Source organism: Pseudophryne corroboree, chromosome 2 (genome assembly GCF_028390025.1).
Source record: "Pseudophryne corroboree isolate aPseCor3 chromosome 2, aPseCor3.hap2, whole genome shotgun sequence".
Taxonomy (NCBI): domain Eukaryota; kingdom Metazoa; phylum Chordata; class Amphibia; order Anura; family Myobatrachidae; genus Pseudophryne; species Pseudophryne corroboree.
The window spans coordinates 741,163,103-741,182,932 of NC_086445.1; positions in this window are offsets into that span (position 1 = coordinate 741,163,103).

Genomic DNA, 19,830 nt, shown 5'->3' on the forward strand with positions numbered 1-19,830 from the left:
ATAAAGCCAGTTTGTGCAAGGGCCTCCAAATTGCCTCTTTTTCCTGCCAGTATAAGTACGGACTGTGTGACGTGCCTACTTGGATGCGGTCACTCATATAATCCTCCACCATTCTATCAATGTTGAGAGAATCATATGCAGTGACAGTAGACGACATGTCCGTAATCGTTGTCAGGTCCTTCAGTCCGGACCAGATGTCAGCATCAGCAGTCGCTCCAGACTGCCCTGCATCACCGCCAGCGGGTGGGCTCGGAATTCTGAGCCTTTTCCTCGCACCCCCAGTTGCGGGAGAATGTGAAGGAGGAGATGTTGACAGGTCGCGTTCCGCTTGACTTGACAATTTTGTCACCAGCAGGTCTTTCAACCCCAGCAGACCTGTGTCTGCCGGAAAGAGAGATCCAAGGTAGGCTTTAAATCTAGGATCGAGCACGGTGGCCAAAATGTAGTGCTCTGATTTCAACAGATTGACCACCCGTGAATCCTTGTTAAGCGAATTAAGGGCTGCATCCACAAGTCCCACATGCCTAGCGGAATCGCTCCGTGTTAGCTCCTTCTTCAATGCCTCCAGCTTCTTCTGCAAAAGCCTGATGAGGGGAATGACCTGACTCAGGCTGGCAGTGTCTGAACTGACTTCACGTGTGGCAAGTTCAAAGGGCATCAGAACCTTGCACAACGTTGAAATCATTCTCCACTGCACTTGAGACAGGTGCATTCCATCTCCTATATCGTGCTCAATTGTATAGGCTTGAATGGCCTTTTGCTGCTCCTCCAACCTCTGAAGCATATAGAGGGTTGAATTCCACCTCGTTACCACTTCTTGCTTCAGATGATGGCAGGGCAGGTTCAGTAGTTTTTGGTGGTGCTCCAGTCTTCTGTACGTGGTGCCTGTACGCCGAAAGTGTCCCGCAATTTTTCTGGCCACCGACAGCATCTCTTGCACGCCCCTGTCGTTTTTTAAAAAATTCTGCACCACCAAATTCAAGGTATGTGCAAAACATGGGACGTGCTGGAATTTGCCCATATTTAATGCACACACAATATTGCTGGTGTTGTCCGATGCCACAAATCCACAGGAGAGTCCAATTGGGGTAAGCCATTCCGCGATGATCTTCCTCAGTTGCCGTAAGAGGTTTTCAGCTGTGTGCGTATTCTGGAAAGCGGTGATACAAAGCGTAGCCTGCCTAGGAAAGAGTTGGCGTTTGCGAGATGCTGCTACTGGTGCCGCCGCTGCTGTTCTTGCGGCGGGAGTCCATACATCTACCCAGTGGGCTGTCACAGTCATATAGTCCTGACCCTGCCCTGCTCCACTTGTCCACATGTCCGTGGTTAAGTGGACATTGGGTACAACTGCATTTTTTAGGACACTGGTGAGTCTTTTTCTGACGTCCGTGTACATTCTCGGTATCGCCTGCCTAGAGAAGTGGAACCTAGATGGTATTTGGTAACGGGGGCACACTGCCTCAATAAATTGTCTAGTTCCCTGTGAACTAACGGCGGATACCGGACGCACGTCTAACACCAACATAGTTGTCAAGGACTCAGTTATCCGCTTTGCAGTAGGATGACTGCTGTGATATTTCATCTTCCTCGCAAAGGACTGTTGAACAGTCAATTGCTTACTGGAAGTAGTACAAGTGGGCTTACGACTTCCCCTCTGGGATGACCATCGACTCCCAGCGGCAACAACAGCAGCGCCAGCAGCAGTAGGCGTTACACGCAAGGATGCATCGGAGGAATCCCAGGCAGGAGAGGACTCGTCAGACTTGCCAGTGACATGGCCTGCAGGACTATTGGCATTCCTGGGGAAGGAGGAAATTGACACTGAGGGAGTTGGTGGGGTGGTTTGCGTGAGCTTGGTTACAAGAGGAAGGGATTTACTGGTCAGTGGACTGCTTCCGCTGTCACCCAAAGTTTTTGAACTTGTCACTGACTTATTATGAATGCGCTGCAGGTGACGTATAAGGGAGGATGTTCCGAGGTGGTTAACGTCCTTACCCCTACTTATTACAGCTTGACAAAGGGAACACACGGCTTGACACCTGTTGTCCGCATTTCTGGTGAAATACCTCCACACCGAAGAGCTGATTTTTTTGGTATTTTCACCTGGCATGTCAACGGCCATATTCCTCCCACGGACAACAGGTGTCTCCCCGGGTGCCTGACTTAAACAAACCACCTCACCATCAGAATCCTCCTGGTCAATTTCCTCCCCAGCGCCAGCAACACCCATATCCTCCTCATCCTGGTGTACTTCAACACTGACATCTTCAATCTGACTATCAGGAACTGGACTGCGGGTGCTCCTTCCAGCACTTGCAGGGGGCATGCAAATAGTGGAAGGCGCATGCTCTTCACGTCCAGTGTTGGGAAGGTCAGGCATCGCAAACGACACAATTGGACTCTCCTTGTGGATTTGGGATTTCAAAGAACGCACAGTTCTTTGCGGTGCTTTTGCCAGCTTGAGTCTTTTCAGTTTTCTAGCGAGAGGCTGAGTGCTTCCATCCTCATGTGAAGCTGAACCACTAGCCATGAACATAGGCCAGGGCCTCAGCCGTTCCTTGCCACTCCGTGTGGTAAATGGCATATTGGCAAGTTTACGCTTCTCCTCCGACAATTTTATTTTATGTTTTGGAGTCCTTTTTTTTCTGATATTTGGTGTTTTGGATTTGACATGCTCTGTACTATGACATTGGGCATCGGCCTTGGCAGACGACGTTGCTGGCATTTCATCGTCTCGGCCATGACTAGTGGCAGCAGCTTCAGCACGAGGTGGAAGTGGATCTTGATCTTTCCCTAATTTTGGAACCTCAACTTTTTTGTTCTCCATATTTTATAGGCAGAACTAAAAGGCACCTCAGGTAAACAATGGAGATGGATGGATTGGATACTAGTATACAATTATGGACGGACTGCCACGGTTAGGTGGTATAAAAAAACCACGGTTAGGTGGTATATATTATAATAATAATACAATTATGGATGGACGGACTGCCTGCCGACTGCCGACACAGAGGTAGCCACAGCCGTGAACTACCGCACTGTACACTGGTTGATAAAGAGATAGTAGTATACTCGTAACAACTAGTATGACACTATGACGACGGTATAAAGAATGAAAAAAAAACCACGGTTAGGTGGTATATATTATAATAATAATACAATTATGGATGGACGGACTGCCTGCCGACTGCCGACACAGAGGTAGCCACAGCCGTGAACTACCGCACTGTACACTGGTTGATAAAGAGATAGTAGTATACTCGTAACAACTAGTATGACACTATGACGACGGTATAAAGAAAGAAAAAAAAATACCACAGTTAGGTGGTATATATTATAATAATAATACAATTATGGATGGACGGACTGCCTGCCGACTGCCGACACAGAGGTAGCCACAGCCGTGAACTACCGCACTGTACACTGGTTGATAAAGAGATAGTAGTATACTCGTAACAACTAGTATGACACTATGACGACGGTATAAAGAAAGAAAAAAAAATACCACAGTTAGGTGGTATATATTATAATAATAATACAATTATGGATGGACGGACTGCCTGCCGACTGCCGACACAGAGGTAGCCACAGCCGTGAACTACCGCACTGTACACTGGTTGATAAAGAGATAGTAGTATACTCGTAACAACTAGTATGACACTATGACGACGGTATAAAGAATGAAAAAAAAACCACGGTTAGGTGGTATATATTATAATAATAATACAATTATGGATGGACGGACTGCCTGCCGACTGCCGACACAGAGGTAGCCACAGCCGTGAACTACCGCACTGTACACTGGTTGATAAAGAGATAGTAGTATACTCGTAACAACTAGTATGACACTATGACGACGGTATAAAGAATGAAAAAAAAACCACGGTTAGGTGGTATATATTATAATAATAATACAATTATGGATGGACGGACTGCCTGCCGACTGCCGACACAGAGGTAGCCACAGCCGTGAACTACCGCACTGTACACTGGTTGATAAAGAGATAGTAGTATACTCGTAACAACTAGTATGACACTATGACGACGGTATAAAGAAAGAAAAAAAAATACCACAGTTAGGTGGTATATATTATAATAATAATACAATTATGGATGGACGGACTGCCTGCCGACTGCCGACACAGAGGTAGCCACAGCCGTGAACTACCGCACTGTACACTGGTTGATAAAGAGATAGTAGTATACTCGTAACAACTAGTATGACACTATGACGACGGTATAAAGAAAGAAAAAAAAATACCACGGTTAGGTGGTATATATTGTAATACAATTATGGATGGACGGACTGCCTGCCGAGTTCCGACTGCCGACACAGAGGTAGCCACAGCCGTGAACTACCGCACTGTACTGTGTCTGCTGCTAATATAGACTGGTTGATAAAGAGATAGTATACAATACATACAACAATATACTACTATACTGGTGGTCAGGCACTGGTCACCACTAGTCACACTGGCAGTGGCACTCCTGCAGCAAAAGTGTGCACTGTTTAATTTTAAATTAATATAATATTATGTACTCCTGGGGGCTCCTGCTATAACAACCTGCAGTGCTCCCCAGTCTCCCCCACAATTATTATAAGCTTTGCCTTTTATACATTGATGTGCAGCACACTGGGCTGAGCTGAGTGCACACAGACTGAGTCACACTGTGTGACTGGCTGCTGCTGTGTATCGTTTTTTTTCAGGCAGAGAACGGATATAGCAGAGAACGGATATATTATATTAAAATAAATAAAAGTTAACTAACAACAACTGCACTGGTCACTGTGGTAAACTCTGTCTGACTCTGCACAATCTCTCTCTCTCTTCTAATCTAATTTCTAATGGAGAGGACGCCAGCCACGTCCTCTCCCTATCAATCTCAATGCACGTGTGAAAATGGCGGCGACGCGCGGCTCCTTATATAGAATCCGAGTCTCGCGAGAATCCGACAGCGTCATGATGACGTTCGGGCGCGCTCGGGTTAACCGAGCAAGGCGGGAGGATCCGAGTCTGCTCGGACCCGTGAAAAAAACATGAAGTTCGTGCGGGTTCGGTTTCAGAGAAACCGAACCCGCTCATCTCTACAACCAATAAGCTCCAATATGTAAATTAACAGTTAGGAGGTGATTGGCTGGTGCGTGTATCACCTTGCATTTATCACTGGTTTATCACTTCCTTATGCCATCTCCAGGTTAATACATCTGCCCCAGAGTTTGAGAACCACTGCTATAGGGCATTTGGTCCACTTGGAAGACAAAAAGTCTCTTCTATACTCGGGGGCTGTGGCTAAATTTGAGATTCTTCATGCTTACCCAGTGGCACTCTTACATTCTCAACTCTATATTTCCACTGTAATTAGGGAATTTGGAGACCTAGATTGGAATAACCTTTTGGATAAGCTCATAAGGCGTGGTAAAAAAAACTGCTACCTCACAGTCAGGGATGGGACAGTGGTTGGTTCATTTCCCCGCTTTCTTAACCCAAGATATCCTGCATTTCCTAAATGTCTCTTGTAAACTTCTTTCGTCTAGCATGTATCAAGAATTGTTCTACAATATGATACATAGAACTTATCTTTATCCTAATAGACAATTTCTCAAAGGTCTAACCTCCCCGGATAGATGTCCCAAATGCCATCTGGAATTGGCGGACTTGTAGCATTCCTTTTGGGATTGTCCAATTACAGATGTGTCCTCTCGCAATTTTGCCAGTGGTGCGAACGTACCGTGGGATGAAGAACGGAGTATAACATGGCATTCGCATGGTGCGTTCTTACACACACGGCCGCTGCGTAATGCTTGCTCCCCTGCAGCTCCCCAGGACACTGGTGGTCAGCGGTCACAGTCAGCGGGGTAAGAATGCTCCCGCTGGTTGTATACAGAGGGGGACAAGGCGGCAGCAAACTGGAGTGGGTAGTGGGTAGTAATGCACCCACTACCCATAGCTATGGTGGTTCTTACAGCGGTGGCACGCACCTTATAGTATATGCACGCACCTTATAGTATATGCACACATCTGCAAATATTAGCATCTGAAAGGGCTGTTAACAGTGCGTTCGCATCGCTGGAATGCCGCGCCATGGTACTGTTTTCAAACAAGATGTGTGAGGACACATCTGTATTAGGGGGTTCTGGATGAGATTAAAGTGGAATGCAGAAAACATGTTATGTTCCTTTGTCATCTGAATGGGCTATATTTGGGTTCCCCCCAAAGACTCAGTGGGTGATATTCAAACGATATATCACACCTAATCTCCTTTCTAAAGTGATCCCCGTTATCGCACATATCAAGCCCAAAGTAATCAGGTTTAGCTGCATAAAGGGTTAGGGCGCATTGCTACCACGGGGATAGCAAGCTGAAATGATGATACCACGCCAGTTAGCAGAGACAGAACACGTGTGGAAAGGGGTGAAAAGAATTGAATACCGCCCAATAAGTTACTAAAGGTGGTAAGAAACTTTTTGTAGCCATAAGCTCTGCAGCCAAACTATTTTGCTGAATTGGGTACATCCTGATTTATCACATTTTTAGGATGGATTGGGTGAAGACCATGTTTGAAAAGTGAGAAGAGTGGGTCCATTTTTTGATGTTTGGGAGAGCTACTTTGCCACGTTATCTCTCCCAGTACGTAGGAGGATTTCCTAACAGCCTGCACTTGACTATTTGGTTTGGGCTGAGAAAATTAGTTGGTGATCCTCAGATTGCTTTAAAAATTAACTGGTTATACAAATTTTTAAATAGCGGGATAACAGCCCTGGACACGACCGGCAATTTTGACCCAGGTGAACCCTTTCACATGGGTTGACCTGGCTTCCCTGGAAAATTACTGGGTCTTTTCTCTGCATGAAAGGTGTGTAAGCAAGGGCGTAAATTCACTCTAGTCGCTCAGAGGCAAGTTGGAGTTTGGTGCCCCCCCCCCCCCCTTTAAAAAAAAGGGGGAAAACAAACATGGTGTGTGTGTGTGTGTGTGTGTGTGTGTGTGTGTGTGTGTGTGTGTGTGTGTGTGTGTGTGTGTGTGTGTGTGTGTGTTAATGTGTGCGTGTGTGTATAAACACACACAACTTCCATAACTACAGTATATAGATAGTGCTCTCAGCCGGTCGACAGGGATCAGAACCTGCAGTGAATTAGCAAGGCTCCAGCTATGCTGTGATTCAGTCATCTGCAGCATGCAGAGTCAGCTTTCAGTGGCGGGTTCCATCTCACAGTCCAGCAGGAGCGGTGGGTGCACTATTACTTGCTCCTGGGACAGAGACGATTAACTCTGCAGCAGCAGCGGTTGCATCACAGAGCTCTGTTGGAAGGGCAACGGTCAAACTTAAATCCCGCTGTGAACCACACAGGTGCCCCTTCGGGTTTGGCACCCAGAGACAGGTGTCTCCATTGCCCCTGGGTATAAGAGGCGTATTTAGCAATTTTTAGTTGCTGTAAACACTTCCAAGGTGGAAAATACAGCCTTATACTCCCTCCAGGCTTATGCCTCACAGGGGCCTGCAAAGGATTCAGGAGCAGATTTATTAAGCCTGGAAAAGTGATAAAGTGGAAGGTGATAAAGCACCAGCCAATCAGCTCCTGGCTACCATGTCACAGGCTGGGTTTATAATAATGACACTTAGGAGCTGATTGGATGGTGCTTTATCACCTTCCACTTTATCACTTCACCAGGCCTAATAAATCTGCCCCTCAGTATGATTTACCGGCAGCCGTCAATATACCGACAGTGGCATCCCAGCCACACATATGCCGGCAGTGGGGATTGCGCAAAGAGTCCCCTTGCAGGCTTGGACGCTCACTACACTCACCACAGGTTCTATTCCCACTCTATGGGTGTGGGAATAGTCCTGTAGCGCTGCTATTCTGGCTGGCGGCATTGCCAGCTGTCAAGGTTCCGGCATCTGTATCCTGACCACCGGGATTCTGTCAGCCGCCACATTAATCGTATACCCCTGCAAAACATGGGGAAGGTGACATAGGAAGGAGGTCATCTAAGGCAATTGTACAGCATGCACAGTTGTTTTATGCTCTTTCATGATTTCTTATAACATTTTCATAACTCATATAAAACTGCGATTTCTTTCTAAATAGAAATTTAGATTGGAGCCCATCAGGTCTTAAACATGCACGAGTTTGCCCTGTCACATGATTAGCAAATATATTTTTAAATGCTTATTTAAGATGTTTTTACAGGAGTCTACCATACATCCATCCTTTCCGAAACAATTGTGCATGTCAATATCAATACATTAACTTTGTGTTTATATACATTTTTTGTTATTTATTTGTACTTTTAACCCTATAAGTACAGAAGAGGTGTCTGTTAGTCTTTTACTCTATCCCATAACCATTAGGACAGCAATGTCCATAGCTATTTTTTATCCAGCAAATATAAATTGTAAATTGATGTTTCCACCAAAACCGAAAATATCTCATGCAACTCACTGGTCTCACTAGATTTCCAGCACTGTCATTAAAGCCTATTTATAGCCCACTCCATTTGTAAATCCCAGTTGTCTACTCACATCCACAGAACAACAGAGCTTGTTTCAATTATTTACACATCTATACACGAGAGACACATTATTTTTCCTCCTATATTCCTAGTTTTTACTACACAAAGGCCCTTAGTACCTTTGTTTAAACTATTTGACAACTTGTTTCTAACCCAACTGGATGGCACTACAAAAATGTTTGCACTTTGTAAATGCATTTTTGCAGTTATAAATATAATGGTCCATAGCATATTTTAATATCATGTAGAAATCTGCTTAATCATTTTAGTAAATTAGGATGTATTACTAAAATAATAATAACATATAAATAAAAAATATAATAATAAAATAAATCAGAATATACAAAATACTGCTAAAAAATGGTATTGTGGACTCAACTGTACAACTAGAAATCACGGTTACAAATATTCAGCCTAATCAAAATTAGAGATGTGCGGCGGACACTTTTCGGGTTTTGGGTTTTGGTTTTAAATCTGGATTGGTTTTGCCAAAACCACCCTTTCGGGTTTTGGTTTTGGATCTGGATGATTTAAAAAAAAAAAAAAAACAGCTAAAATCACAGAGTTTGGGGGTAATTTTCATCCCACGGTATTATTAACCTCAATAACATTCATTTCTACTCATTTCCAGACTATTCTAAACCCCTCACACCTCACAATATTGTTTTTAGGCCAAAAGGTTGCACAGAGGTAGCTGGATGACTAAGCTAAGTGACACAAGTGGGCGGCACAAACACCTGGCCCATATCGGAGTGGCACTGCAGTGTCAGACAGGATGGCAGTTTTAAAACCTAGGCCCCAAAGAGTACATAATGCAAAGAAAAAAAGAGGTGCACCGAGGTCGCTAGATGACTAAGTTAAGCGAGGCAAGTGGGTGGCACAAACACCTGGCCCATCTAGGAGTGGCACTGCAGTGGCAGACAGGATGGCACTTTTAAAAACTAGGCCCCAAAGAGAACATAATGCAAAGAAAAAAAAGAAGGGCAACGAGGTAGCTGGATGACTAAGCTAAGCAACACAAGTGTTGCACAACCCCTAAGGGTGGCACATAAGGGTGGCACAAACACCTGGCCCATCTAGGAGTGGCATTGCAGTGGCAGACAGGATGGCAGTTTTAAACACTAGGCCCCAAAGTGCACATAATGCAAAGAGAGAAAAAAAAGGTGTAAGATGGAATTGTCCTTGGGACCTCCCACCCACACTTATGTTGTATAAACAGGACATGCTCACTTTAAAAAACCAATCATTTAAGCTACATGACTGTGGCTGAAATGATTGGTTTGTTTGGGCCCCCAACAAAAAAGAAGCAATTAATCTCTCCTTGCACAAACTGGCTCTACAGTGGCAAGATGTCGTCCTCATCATCAGGGCCGGATTAAGCCTTGGGGGTGCCGGGGCACTTAAGACAGGGGGGCACCGGTGGAAGGTGGGGGATGTATATTAGATTGTGCATACTTCCCAACATGTCCCATTCAAGGAGGGACACAATGCTCTCTACCTGGACTACCCACTTAATATATGATTGGCGTCGCCTGTGTTGTACTATTTAATTGATAAGAAAGATGTTTCACCACAGTTGATTGCAATCATAAATTAAGAAGGAAGTACAGGTAGAGAGCATTTTGTCCCTCCTGGAATGGGTCATGGTTATAGGTATATATTGTGTATATTAAATTTAAACCAATGGTGTATATTAGTTTTAACTAATAGTGTAATAATGTCTAGGTACTGTTTATAGCTTCACCTAACTGAAAGACAACTATTTTATAAGCTTTTCTTGTAGTGGAATATAGACAACATAACCTTAAAATACACACAGAAAAATAAAATAATTTATTATGCAAGAATAGCATCATCCTTTGTATTACTTACACACTGAGACAGGACTCAGGAGGACTCCTTGTGTGTGTCTCTATCTCTAGATCCAAGTGGTTTAGTAGCATAACAGTTTACACAGGACTCAGACACCCAGGTGGGGAGGAGGAGAAGCTGGGATCCCTGTGTCACTTACAGCTCTCTCCACCCTCCTATCTCTCCTCTGGTCAGAAAGCGCCATCGGTATCTCATGAAACATGTGTCTCTGCTTGCACTGTGTACTGTCCTGCTCTCATTCTGGCTGTTGATTCTGCTACTGCTCAAGAGGAAAGCTAGTGATGTTAGTGTGATCTGGCCAGGGGGTCCTCTGACAAAGGGGGCCCAGGGTACAGTATGCCCTGCATCCTCCTCTTAATCTGGCTATGCTCATCCTCAGATTCCCCCTCCCTTCAGTGTTTAAATCCTCATCCTCACAGAGAAATAATATTCAAACAAAACCACATAATTTAGGTGTCAGTGGACTGCTTACGCTATTATCCAAAGTTTCTGAACTTGACAATGACTTATGATGAATGCACTGCAAGTGATGTATAAGGGAGGATGTTCCTAGGTGGATAACGTCCTTACCCCTACTTATTATGGATTGACAAAGGCAACAGATGGCTTGACACCTGTTGTCCGGATTTGTGGAGAAATAATTCCACACTAAAGAGGTGGCATTTTTTGGTATTTTGACCAGGCATGACAATGGTCTTTTTCCATCCATGGCCAACAACTGTCTCCACTGGTGCCTTATTCAAACAAACCGCAGCACCATCAGAATCCTCATCGTCAACTTCCTCCACAGCGCCAGCTACACCCATATCCTCCTCATCCTGGTGTACTTCTACAATGACATCCTCAATCTCAATATCAGCAACTGAACTGGCGGTGCTCCTCCCAGCACTTGCAGGGGTGTGCAAATGGTGATAGGAGCCTCCTCTTCCCATACAGTGTTGTGAAGGTCAGGCCTAGATATCGCAACCGCAGACAGTGCCAGCACCCCTGTATTTTCACAACACCCCTGTAATTTTACAGCATACAAGACAGGGCCAATGTACATTATTTTCACTGCACCCTGGAATAATTACAACATACAAGACAGGGCCAGTGTACATTGATTTTCACTGCACCCTAGAATAATTACAGCATACAAGACAGGGCCAATGTACATTGATTTTCACTGCACCCTAGAATAAATACAGCATACATGACAGGGTCAGTGTACATTGATTTTCACTGCACCCTAGAATAATTACAACATACATGACAGGGCCAGTGTACATTGATTTTCACTGCACCCTAGAATAATTACAGCATACAAGACAGGGCCAGTGTACATTGATTTTCACTGCACCCAGGGCCGGTGCTAGGGTGTTCGGCGCCCCCCTGCAAACTATAAATTTGCGCCCTCCCATATTCCTTTGGCGCGCACCGGGAAAAGGGGTGTGGTCTCACAAGAAAGGGGCATAGCCACACAATAGTACCCCCATTCAAAATTACGCCACAATGTAGCACAATCTTATTCATCTTATACGTAATGCCCCACAAGTAGTAGTAGCGTCCTTATATGTAATGCACCCCAGTAGTAGTAGCATCCCTATGTATAATGCCCCCCCAGTAGTAGTAGCATCCTTATACATAGTGCACCCCCAGTAGTAGTAGCGTCCTTATACGTAAGGCCCCCCAAGTAGTAGTATTATTGTTATATGTAATGCCCCCCAAGTAATAGTAGCATCCTATACATAATGCCCCCCCCCCAAGTAGTAGTATCGTCCTTATACGTAATGACCCCCCAGTAGTAGCATTGTTACACATAATGGCCCCCCCATTAGTAGCGTTGTTACACGTAATGCCCCCCCCCATTAGTAGCGTTGTTACACGTAATGGCCCCCCCATTAGTAGCGACGTTACACGTAATGGCCCCCCCATTAGTAGCGACGTTACACGTAATGACCCCCCTGTAGTAGTAGCATCCTTAAAGCACACATAAACGCACACAGACATACCACAAACACACACATACACAATACACACACACTTCCCTCTCACCCTTCACTTACCTAAGCCAGTCTCCCTCTGAGTCTGTACACTATAGCAGCCTGGTCCGTGTAGCTCCGCCCCCTTCGGCCCCGTTTAGCCCAGCCCCCTTCCGTTCCGTGTAGCTCCGCCCCCTTTTGTCCCATACACAGCGCTGTCCTGTCACACAGGTGAGGGGTGGGGAGCGGAGGGAGGAGGATTCTAATGCCACAAGCGCCGCTGACAGGCACAGCAGCAGCAGCACGGGGGACAGGATGGCGCAGCAGGGAAGGAATGCAGAGCAGGGGGAGTGCCTCTCCGTCCCAGCGCCTCCCTGCACTGCATCCCTTCGCTGAGCGGGTAGCGCCGGGCCTGACTGCACCCTAGAATAATTACAGCATACAAGACAGGGCCAGAGTACATTGGGTTTCACTGCACCCCTGAATTTGTACAACATACAGGGCCAGTGTAATGTTATTTGAACAGCAACACCCCAATATTTTACAGAATACAGCAGTGTGCTTTTAACAACTGCTCCTCTAAATTTATACAACATACAGGGCCAGCAGCACCCCTATATTTTACAGCATACAGCAGTGTGCTTTTAATTTGTAACTACTGCGCCCCTGAATTTTTATAGCATACAGGGTCAGTGTAATGGTATTTGAACTGCAACACCCCTACAGTTTACAGCATACAGCAGTGTGCTTTTAATTTTTAACTGCACCCCTTAATTATTACAAAATACAGGGCCAGCAGCACCCCTATATTTTAAAGCAGACATGAGCAGTGTGTTTTTAAATTTTAACAACTGCACCACTGAATTTTTATAGCATACAGGGCCAGTGTAATGTTATTTGAACAGCAACAGCCCTATATCTTACAGCATACAGCAGTGTGCTTTTAATTTGTAACTGCACCCCTGAATTATTACAACATACAGGGCCAGCAGCACCCCTATATTTTCCAGCATAAAGGAAGACAGCACCCCTGCACAACACAGTGACAGCCAGGACAGCAACACCCATGTACAGCTGCAGCACATGAAACACCAGTGACAGCCAGGACAGCACCACTAACACAGCAGAGGTACACCACAGTGATTGCAGCAGCACCCCTACAGAGCAAATACTAACCCCACCCAACGCCACCACCCACAGAGAGAGACAGAGGTCTGTCTCCCTCACTCTCCAAGCGTGGCTATTTATATGGAGTCCAAAACCCGTGAAATTCTGACAGCGGGATGATGACGTTTTGCCTAGTTCTGGTTTCTGAGTCTGGCGGGAAGTCCAGAGTCAGACTCGGAACCGGGCTCAGAGCATGAAGTTCGGGGGAGTTTGGTTCTGAGGTAACCCGAACCCGCTCATTTCGAATATATATATATTCGAACAAAATGCGGCAGCACTCAGAGTCAAGTATCAGGCAGTTTACGTGTACAGTATTTAAAACACATGATAAAAGCACCAACGTTTCGGGGCCAAGTGTGCCTAATTGTCAAGGTGAGCCCCTTTATCAAAGTTCACTCACCTTGACAAAGGGGCATGCTTGGCCCCGAAATGTTGGTGCTTTAGCATGTGTTTTAAATAAATGTAAACTGCCTGATACCAGACTCTGAGTGCCGCCGCATTTTGTTCTACTGCACAAGCTTCATTAAAGAGGGCACCGGAGCACAAACAGCAACCCGCAGGAGTGCCTGCCAACATTGTTGCTATACATATATATATATATATTAGAGATGAGCGGGTTCGGTTCTCAGAGAACCGAACCCTACTGGACTTTGCCTTCCGAGTCTGGATCCGAGCCGGGCTCAGATTTTCCCTCCTGGCTCGGAAACCCGAACTCGGCAAAACGTCATCATCCCGCTGTCGGATTCTCACGGGATTTGGATTCCATATAAGGAGCCGCGCATCCCCGCCATTTTCACTCCAGTCTCGGAGAGTGAGAGGACGTGTCTTCAGAGTGCTCAGTGTCTGTTTATTGGGGCGGGAAAGTGGGGTGGTAAGTGTTGTGCTGCTCAGTCCAGTCCATATATCCAGTGTAGCTGTAAAGTGGTGCTGTGTTGTGCAGACCAGTCCAGTGTAGTCAGTGTGTATTGTGCTGTATCAGTCCAGCCATTCACAGTGTTGATGTTCTCTGCTGCCATATATCCAGTGTAGCTGTATAAAGTGGTGCTGTGTTGTGCAAACCAGTGGTAGTGTCCTTTGTCATCATTCCATAATTCCAGTGACGATATACGCTGCTGCTATATATATATCCACTGCTGCAGTATAACAGTTATAACAACCTGTTGGGCTGCATCAGACCAGTGGGTGTGTCCTGTGTCATCAGTAATTCCAGTCATTCCTGTGACGCATATTGTCTCATATAACTCCCAAAAAATAATGGAGAACAAAAAAATTGAGGAGAAAATAGGGAAAGATCAAAAAGAACCACTTCCTCCTAGTGCTGAAACTGCTGCCACTAGCCATGACATAGACGATGAAATGCCATCAACGTCGTCTGCCAAGGCCGATGCCCAATGTGATAGTAGAGGGCATGTAAAATCCAAAAAGCCAAAGCTCAGTAAAAAGAACCAAAAAAAGAAATTAAAATCGTCTGAGGAGAAACGTAAACTTGCCAATATGCCATTTACGACACGGAGTGGCAAGGAATGGCTGAGGCCATGGCCTATGTTCATGACTAGTGGTTCAGCTTCACATGACGATGGAAGCCCTCATAACTGAGGCCTTGACACTTATGTTGGTGTTAGACGTGCGTCCGGTATCCGCCATTAGTGCAGTGGGATTTAGACAATTGATGGAGGTATTGTGTCCGTGGTAACAAATCCCATCTAGATTCCACTTCACTAGGCAGGCGATAGCGAGATTTTGCCATTTAATTCCAGTGATTTGGACATATAATTACAGTGATTTTGCCAATTAATTTCAGTGATTTATAATTATTAATTACAGTGATCTTGCCAATTAATTCCAGTGATTTATAATTATTAATTACAGTGATCTTGCCATTTAATTCCAGTGATTTGGACGTATAATTACAGTGATTTTGCCAATTAATTTCAGTGATTTATAATTATTAATTACAGTGATCTTGCCAATTAATTCCAGTGATTTGGACGTATAATTCCAGTTGGAATTGTTTGTGTCGCTTGGCTTAGTCATACAGCTACCTCATTGCACCTCTTCAACATCTTTGCATGAGATGCTGTTTGGGGCCTAGTTTTTGAATAGTGCCATCCTGTGTGACACTGCCGTATGAGTCCAGGAGTACTGCCATATAAGTCCACCAATTGCAGATTTTTTTTAAAGTGACTGGAGCGTGCTGGAGATGCTGTCAGTGGACCGAACAATTGCGTCCCACTCTCGACATTCAGCCACTGCATGACACTACTAGATGGGCCAGGTGGTTGTGTCGCTTAGCTTAGGCCTACAGCAAACCTCGGTGCACCTTTTTTTTTTTTCTTTGCATCATGTGCTGTTAGGGGCCTTTTTTTGATATCTGTCCTCCTGTCTGCCACTGCAGTGCCACGCCTAGATGGGCCAATTGTTTGTGTCGCTTGGCTTAGTCATACAACTACCTCATTGCAATTCTTTTTCTTCTTTGCATGATGTGCTCTTTGGGGCCTTTTTTTCATATCTGCCCTCCTGTCTGCCACTGCAGTGCCACACCTAGATGGGCCAATTGTTTGTGTCACTTGGCTTAGTCATACAACTACCTCATTGCAATTCTTTTTCTTCTTTGCATTATGTGCTGTTGGGGACTAGTTATTGAATAGTGCCATCTTGTCTGCAACTGCAGTGCCACTCTTAGATGGGCCAGGTGTTTGTGCCGCACACTTGTGTCGCTTAGCTTACTCATACAGCCACCTCGGTGCAACTTTTAGGCCTAAAAATAATATTGTGGTGTGGGAGGTGTTCAGAATAGACTGGAAATGAGTAGAAATGAATGTTATTGAGGTTAATAATACCGTAGGAGCAAAATTACCCCCAAATTCTGTGATTTTAGCTGTTTTTATGTTTTGTATTTTCAAAAATCATCCAGATCCAAAAGCAAAACACGAAAGGGTGGTTTTGGCAAAACCAATCCAAAACCAAAACAGGAAAGTGGAATTAGAACCAAAACCAAAACACGAAAAGTGCCAGCCGCACATCTCTTGTGTATATATATATATATATATATAAACACTGCTCAAAAAAAATAAAGGGAACACTAAAATAACACACCCTAGATCTGAATGAATGAAATATTCTTATTAAATACTTTGTTCTCCACATAGTTGAATGTGCTGACAACAAAATCACACAAAAATTATCAATGGAAATCAAATTTATTAACCCATGGAGGTCTGGATTTGGAGTCACGCTCAAAATTAAAGTGGAAAAACACACTACAGGCTGATCCAACTTTGATGTAATCTCCTTAAAACAAGTCAAAATGAGGCTCAGTAGTGTGTGTGGCCTCCACGTGCCTGTATGACCTCCCTACAACGCCTGGGCATGTTCCTGATGAGGTGGCGGATGGTCTCCTGAGGGATCTCTTCCCAGACCTGGACTAAAGCATCTGCCAACTCCTGGACAGTCTGTGGTGCAACGTGGCGTTGGTGGATGGAGCGAGACATGATGTCCCAGATGTGCTCAATTGGATTCAGGTCTGGGGAACGGGCGGGCCAGTCCATAGCATCAATGCCTTCGTCTTGCAGGAACTGCTGACACACTCCAGCCACATGAGATCTAGCATGGTCTTGCATTAGGAGGAACCCAGGGCCAACCGCACCAGCATATGGTCTCACAAGGGGTCTGAGGATCTCATCTCGGTACCTAATGGCAGTCAGGCTACCTCTGGCGAGCACATGGAGGGCTGCGCGGCCCCCCAAAGAAATGCCACCCCACACCATTACTGACCCACTGCCAAACCGGTCATGCTGGAGGATGTTGCAGGCAGCAGAACATTCTCCTTGGCGTCTCCAGACTCTGTCACGTCTGTCACATGTGCTCAGTGAGAACCTGCTTTCATCTGTGAAGAGCACAGGGCGCCAGTGGCGAATTTGCCAATCTTGGTGTTCTCTGGCAAATGCCAAATGACCTGCACGGTGTTAGGCTGTAAGCACAACCCCCACCTGTGAACGTCGGGCCCTCATACCACCCTCATGGAGTCTGTTTCTGATCGTTTGAGTAGACACATGCACATTTGTGGCTTGCTGGAGGTCATTTTGCAGGGCTCTGGCAGTGCTCCTCCTGTTCCTCCTTGCACAAAGGCGGAGGTAGCGGTCCTGCTGCTGGGTTGTTGCCCTCCTATGGCCTCCTCCACGTCTCCTGATGTACTGGCCTGTCTCCTGGTAGCGCCTCCATGCTCTGGACACTACGCTGACAGACACAGCAAGCCTTCTTGCCACAGCTCGCATTGATGTGCCATCCTGGATGAGCTGCACTACCTGAGCCACTTGTGTGGGTTGTAGACTCCGTCTCATGCTACCACTAGAGTGAAAGCACCACCAGCTTCCAAAAGTGACCAAACATCAGCCAGAAAGCATAGGAGCTGAGAAGTGGTCTGTGGTCACCATCTGCAGAACAACTCCTTTATTGGGGGTGTCTTGCTAATTGCCTATAATTCCCACCTGCTGTCTATTCCATTTGCACAACAGCATGTGAAATTGATTGTCAATCAGTGTTGCTTCCTAAGTGGACAGTTTGATTTCACAGAAGTGTGATTGACTTGGAGTTACATTGTGTTGTTTAAGTGTTCCCTTTATTTTTTTGAGCAGTGTATATTTATAGACACATACTTCTCCAATCCCGGCACTCCTTGAGTACATATTAGATCCTTTGCCCGGTGCCCTCCACGGCTGCACGCAGTACATTCCCTCCAATGGTGGCACTCAGGTCTCGTAAATAATGACAACAGGACACGGCTCTGAAAGGCAACGTTTCAGCGCTTGTCAGTGCTTTTATCAAGCCACATACAATCACATAACAAAAACATTTACTACTTTTTAAAGCTACCCGCCACCAAACACCTGCCGCAGGACGGAGGAGGACGTGCGGCAGGTGTTTGGTGGCGGGTTGCCTTAAAAAGTGGTAAGTGTTTTTGTTATGTGATTGTATGTGGCTTGATAAAAGCACTAACAAGCACTGAAACGTTGCCTTTCAGAGCCGTGTCCTGTTGTCATTATTTACGAGCCCTGAATGCCGCCATTGGAGGGAATATATATATATATTTATATATATATATATATATATATATATATACACACACACACACATACATATACATACAGGGCCGGCAACAGAAATCTTGGGGCCCCATACAGTGATATCTATGGGACCCATCAGATGAGGTGTGTGTGTGTGTGTGTGTGTGTGTGTGTGTGTGTGTGTGTGTGTGTGTGTGTGTGTGTGTGTGTGTGTATATATATATATAAATAAATATATATATGTATATATATAATATACTGTGTGTGTATATATATATATATATATATATATATAAAATATACTGTGTGTATGTATATATATATATATATATATATATATACCAAGAAATTGAAGAAGCAGGGAGCGCCAATAGTGCATTAAAAGAGTACATCAATTTTATTTAAAAATCCAAATCGGTAACAAGTGTGAACCCGTACCATAAAAGGCGGTCAAACCACCGCTCGTATAACCAGCATAAGATTTACCCCACTGTGCAAACCAGCATTCTCAGTTCAAAATCCATACGTCAGACCACGCTTGTGGGCGTGGTCTGACGTATGGATTTTGAACTGAGAATGCTGGTTTGCACAGTGGGGTAAATCTTATGCTGGTTATACGAGCGGTGGTTTGACCGCCTTTTATGGTACGGGTTCACACTTGTTACCGATTTGGATTTTTAAATAAAATTGCTGTACTCTTTTAATGCACTATTGGCGCTCCCTGCTTCTTCAATTTCTTGGCAGGACTACCACCCGTTCGGGACCTGGTAACATTGGGGAAGCGACAGCTGGAAGTCCCAGAAGTGCGCATTGACAAGTTTCTTCTACCAAATAATATTGGTTGTCAGTGATTGTGAGGAACATTGTTTCTTGTCTAGCCTTGGACTTGTAGTTCCACAGGACTTTTTAAAAAAAAAATTACCTTGGTATTTGCGCTCATACTGCTTGTTCTCATATATCTATATATATATATATATATTGTGCAGTGGAATTTGCTCTATATAAGAAACTGTAAAAAAAAATTATATATATATATATATATATATATATATGTATATATATATATTTATACAAATATATAAATATGTATACAGTATCTGTTCTTCCTCCCCCACACACCACAGTCTGCGTCTCCCTCTCTCCTTCCTCCCACACAGCCCACAGTCTGTCTCTCCACAATGACTCCATGCTGCATTCCCAGCTCCCTAGCCCATCCCAGAGCCCTGTATCCCCTCACCAATCCAATTTTACCC